This window comes from Xenopus laevis, chromosome 9_10S (genome assembly GCF_017654675.1).
Source record: "Xenopus laevis strain J_2021 chromosome 9_10S, Xenopus_laevis_v10.1, whole genome shotgun sequence".
NCBI lineage: Eukaryota > Metazoa > Chordata > Amphibia > Anura > Pipidae > Xenopus > Xenopus laevis.
This window is the reverse complement of record NC_054388.1, coordinates 26,579,910-26,585,766: the sequence shown is the minus strand read 5'-3', so window position 1 is coordinate 26,585,766 and position 5,857 is coordinate 26,579,910. Positions and strand designations below refer to the sequence as shown.

General features: G+C 45.3%; 1 long non-coding RNA gene across 2 annotated transcripts; it reads left to right on the top strand.

Annotated features, from left to right (window-relative positions):
- LOC121398953 lies at positions 1-1,049 on the top strand. Of its 2 annotated transcripts, XR_005964644.1 has the most exons (4): positions 1-356; positions 445-578; positions 653-776; positions 874-1,049. It is a non-coding gene; the product is annotated as an uncharacterized LOC121398953 (long non-coding RNA). The 2 variants fall into 2 exon arrangements; XR_005964643.1 differs by having other exon boundaries at positions 445-776.
- The last annotated feature ends 4,808 nt before the right edge of the window (positions 1,050-5,857 follow it).

Below are 5,857 nucleotides of genomic sequence, written 5' to 3'. Positions count from 1 at the left end.
TCTCAATCTGTACAGCCCCATTGAAAACAACTGCATGCGTCTACTCCTGCGCTCCCCTGTAATGAGGTTTAGTAATGTCATGATCTAGATCAACTCAATAATGTCTGAAACCCATTAATTCCTAGGTCAGTTGTTTGGCCTTAATATGTTTGCCTTGTCATGAGTGTTATATGTCAGGTCTTTATAACCAATCTCGATTATTAGGCCTTATATGATTGTTGTGAAATGAAATTGTTTGGAATGGATATCTGGAAAGTAAACAATTTTTTATACTTTTCTTCCAAATGAACAGGCTGCTGATGGTGATGTGCTGGCGTGCCCCTAGCAGTGAATGCTTTCCTGTAACATCTTATGCTGTAAGCAGAAAAATGATGAGATGATAAACAAATTTCCATGTGTATACACATATTCAAGAGAAAGCATTATCTGTACTTGTCATTTGAGCTTTCTGGCCTCCTACTGTGTTATGGTTGTGGTTCATGTGTGTCGTACTCTACTTTATTATCTTGGTACTTGCCCACAGAGGATACAGACATGGACACTGACTGATTGGCCAGGCCTCAAACTCCGTTATTCAGGTATTTAGGAATTACTCAGGGAATTTAAAAATATATTGCTAACAACTTACCATATTATTGATGTGACTTTGCAGCCTCTCCATGTGCAAACTTTTCCGGACCCACTAAATTGGACTCAACACAACCGACAGATGTGATGAACTGAAAGCTGTTTGGCTCATTTGAACCTGGGTGGAGTCACCTTTCAATAACATATCAGTAAGTGGCAGTGTTTGTTTAGCAATGACAGGCTTTTGTGTGGCTACTTAAATTTGTTTGGATTTGTGTTAATGCATTTTTCTTGTTTGATCCACAGGTATGGCTTCTTCTGTTTTCTTGTTTGAAATGACATTACCCATGTTACTATTTTGGACTAGCACCTTGTCAAAAAAGAAAAACAAACACACCCAGTAATGTTTTAGTGGCTTTACTGACACAATCTTTGTCAAAATCCAAAACCGTTGAACAACAATAAAAAGACAATATATATCAGTAGAAAGTTTGTTTCTTTGTTTTTGGAACATACAATAGTTATTTGAAACCTTAAAATATGTACCTTAGCTGGAAGGCACAGGAGGAATTTGTTCTCAACATATATTTCAAAATATAGCAGCCCCTATAGACCACTAAAGGGCAAAAGCTTTACAAAGGTTTTACAAAGCATTTGTTGCATAACATTGCTAATGCACCCCAGGATTCATCATGGCCAACTTAACATTAAACAGTATCCAAAAATTTGGCCCTGATAAGCTTGTGTCCAAAACAATAATATAACAATCAATATGATGTACAAATGACACTTGTCAATATATGACAATTTGGCCAGTTGAAAAGCATCAACAATATGAGATTAGTGCTGGCCAGGTAGAGTGTTGGACACCCAACAATGCTTGATAGTGCAAAGTAACAACCATTTGTGCCTATAAGGCATATCATACACCTAGGACTTGCTATTGAATGAGCACAGGTGGAGGAGGAGGAGGAGGAGGAGGTAGTAGGCGTTGGCACCTATTAGGAGTGCTGGGTAGCCAAAGTAGGCCAGAGGTAGGCCACATAACTTCTTGTGCAAAGTAACAACCATTTGTGCCTATAAGGCATATCATACACCTAGGACTTGCTATTGAATGAGCACAGGTGGAGGAGGAGGAGGAGGAGGAGGAGGAGGTAGTAGGCGTTGGCACCTATTAGGAGTGCTGGGTAGCCAAAGTAGGCCAGAGGTAGGCCACATAACTTCTTGTGCAAAGTAACAACCATTTGTGCCTATAAGGCATATCATACACCTAGGACTTGCTATTGAATGAGCACAGGTGGAGGAGGAGGAGGAGGAGGTAGTAGGCGTTGGCACCTATTAGGAGTGCTGGGTAGCCAAAGTAGGCCAGAGGTAGCATATGTTAACATATGTTATGTTTGAAGTAATTAGTGAAAAATAACCAAGCAAAAGAGTAGTATTTCAATTCTTTGAGCCTTACATGTAACATTTTTGTCCCAAGTGAATGTTTTGGGAAACACTGCAGCATTACTCTAGAAATATGTTAGAGCAAATGCACTTTGATGTTTGTAAGTGCTTTTCCAGATGTTATTGGAAAGGGTACCAATGGATGGTAGATATGGCACACCTTGGTGCTGATAACACCATAAATAGACAAATATGTTAGAGCAAATGCACTTTGATGTTTGTAAGTGCTTTTCCAGATGTTATTGGAAAGGGTGCCAATAGATCTTAAAATGGCACCCCTCAGTGAAGAGAATGCAGCATGGTCTAAACAATGGGATGTGTTGTTTGGATGTCAGTCCCATTGCTGGGTAACGGACAAAGTCACACCTGAAGCGTGAATTGGGCGAAGTTCTTTGCCAGGATAAAATGGGCAAAGAGGCCAGTGTCAGTTTGAGAAGTGACACAGACTGGAGCTAGGGACGTTTGCGCTTATCCCCTCGGACAGGACCTTGTCCCCTTCCACGCCCCCTTCCTCTGCGCTGCTGAGGAGATGCAGGGGGTGGAGGGGGAGCAGCAGCAGGACCAGGGACTGGACCCTCAGCAGAACCCCGTGGTTGGTGAGCCAGTTCTCGAATAGCCACCACCAGGTCCTGGATGCTTCTTTGGAGGGTTTGCTCCATGCTCTGCATACCATCACGGAAGGCGGCATGCATGTGAGCAAACCATCTTCGCATCCAGAGACTGTGGCGGCGTTGCTGTTGGATGAGAATTTGCATAAGCCCCACATACTGCCCACGTCTCTCACCCAGTCGCTGTGGTTGCTCCTGTGGTGGTCCCCCAATTGGTGCAGCAGCAGCAGGAGCTGCAGCACCTGCTTCAGCAGCATCACCTACAACAAAAAACAAATATAAACATCGATAAATTTATTGGACATGTGCATAACCCATAACAAAAATACAAAGGTGGGAAAGGAAGCTCACAAAGATAATCTTAGAAGATAAATTGGTGTTGGGTGTTTCCATGTTTGGGTGTGGGGGGGGGCTAAATCATTCCAATACTGGATTTGAAATGGAACATTAATGTGTATCTAGTCAAAATATATGTGATTTTTGTTTGCCTTGTTTGTCATCAGCTGCAAGTTAAGGAGATAGTATGAGACACACAATGAGAGTGGTGATTGAACCTGGGAGAGGGGAGTGAAACTTGACAGAGGGGTGGTATAGGAGGTGGGAGCAAGAACAGAGAGGGAACCTGCAAGTGGAAAGGGAGACCCGAGAGACAGCATGGAGTGAGAAAACTACTTTGAGGCATGAGGAGCCAGAGTAAATCTTGAGACGGTGGATGGCTTGGAGTGAGGGGGAGCAAGATGGACCATGTAAAAGGAAAAAGAAAAGTGTCGAGTCAACAGGTGAGAATGTACGCTGAGCAGAGCCAATAGTCAAAAGACATCAGTAGGATTTTAAAGTGGGGCTGAGAGAGAGTGAAATAGTAGTAGCGCTGTATGGTGTATGGTGATTTCAGGCTGACAGTCAGAATGGGGGGGCACAGGAAGAGGAAGGGAGAGATGCAGAGCCAGAGCAGCAGAAGAATCTGATATAATTGACACTTTGGTCGCATAAGGAAATGGCCAAAATGTATATTCTATCCAAAATCTGTCTTTAACAACCTACTGCTTTTCATTAACACTGAAGAGGCACATAAAGTAGGCTGCATAAGGGACTCAGTAAATGTGCTTTGCATCTTTGGGACACAGACACAGACAAATAAAGGAAGGGCTCTTACGTCTGGGGGGCACCACAGGTAGCACGGCTGGCGACTGGGCACGCCGGGGAGCTCGATGTTCTGTAATGTGAAATTGGACATTAGTAATGTTGCAAACAATTTGAGGAAGCAACTACATTGGCCACAAACACAAACATGTCTGTACCTTGAGCTTGTGGGGCTCTAGGGCTCTCTGCAGCCTCACCCTCTTCCTGGGGCTGCTGAGGATCAAGGTCCTGTTCCTGGTCACTGTCCGGGGGTTGTGGCACTGTCCGCGGTGGTGCTGCAATTGTTAAGAAATGTGCAATAAAAATTTGTCAGTCATAAGCTACTACGATTGTACTTGTTTATTAGGCTGATGGACAAACCTACAACATGTTTCGGAAATATTTAAGTTAGCCTTTAAAATAATAACTCAAATGTAATGGGCGAGGAAACGATATGTTAAAGGCCAAGTGGAGTCTATCAGGGCACTGCAAGGGAGATGCTAAGGTTGAAAAGTTAAATACATGACACAAAGGCCCTGTTTGCAATGATGTGAGAAGCACAGAATGTAATAAGTGACAATACAGGTGCTGTAGGCGCTACATATGTTGCTTCACACTTTTACACACTGAAGTTAAATGGTTTGTTAACCTTAAAGTAATGTTTTCCTCTGGTACCCAATATTCTGTTTTTTTTATATAAGCTCTACAGTAGACGATTTTGAAAATGTGGTTGCTAGGATGTAAATTACCATAGCAACCATACATTCCTAGAAATCAGAGACTGGAATAGAATGATATGACTGTCTAAAATGATAACATAACATAGTTCAAAAGTTAACTTCAAGCTCAACAACCCTTTTAATCCACTTTATAAACATTTCTGTTCTAGTAGGGAAATGGTTAATAAACGTTTGCCTTTTTGGCAATGTTACAGCTGCACGTAATTAACTACTACAAAAACAAACAACAATCCTGGAAACATAAAATCCTCTAATGGCAAACAGGAGCAATATTTAAGGAAAGAAGCTAAATGATAAAGGGGAAATGAGTTATTTAGGCAAATGATAAGAATGTGGATAAAAGCAGTAAGAATGTTGTGTATTAAAATGTACTTACTTCTCCAGTCGGTGTCATGTGAGCCTTCTAAACCTTCACAGACCTCTCTGCCCATAATGTCCAGAAGCCGGCGTTCATGAGGCTGGAGCCTCAAAGATGGTAATCTGCCCCCGCTGGTCTTCTGGGCCTTTGCTCTCCTGGCAGCAAACTTCGCCCGCATCCAACGCTTCAGGTCACTGAAGCGCTTGTACACAGTGTTACGATCTCTGTGTACAGCGCCTACAGCATTAACTTTGTCCGTTACCAGCTGCCAGATTTTTTTGCGTCTGGCAGCATTGATGCAATGGGATCGACATCCAAATAACACATCCCATTGCACGATCACTTCATCAACCAGTGCTGCATTCTCTTCACTGGTAAATCTTCGCCCCATTCGCCCACTGGGGCCCTCATCTCCATCGTCGTCCTCCTCCTCCTCCTCCTCCTCTGGCCTCCTCTGTGAGGCCGGTGTCTCTTCCTCCTCCTCTTGCCTCCTCCTGGCGGTCAGCTCTGTAGTTCCAGCCCTGGCTGAGGTGCCGGACCTGCCACGTGTCTCCGATGTTGGGGGAGACACGTGGCGTGCCCTGGGGGAGGCCCTACTTCCCCTGGCTGGGGTGCGGGACCGACCACGTGTCCCCGATGTTGGGGGGGACACGTGGCGTGCCCTGGGGGAGGCCCTACTTCCCCTGGCTGGGGTGCGGGACCGACCACATGTCCCCGATGTTGGGGGGGACACGTGGCGTGCCCTGGGGGAAGCCCTACTTCCCCTGGCTGGGGTGCGGGACCGACCACGTGTCCCCGATGTTGGGGGACACACGTGGCGTGCCCTGGGGGAAGCCCTACTTCCCCTGCCTGGGGTGCGGGAACTGCCACGTGTCCCCGATGTTGGGGGGGGGACATGGTGTGAGCTGGGGGAGCTCATTGTCCTGGCACTCCCAGACCTCTCCCCTCCCCTCTATGGGACCCTGACAGGCTCTCCTCCTCCACCTCAGCCCAGGAACCCCTCCCTCTAACACTCCAGC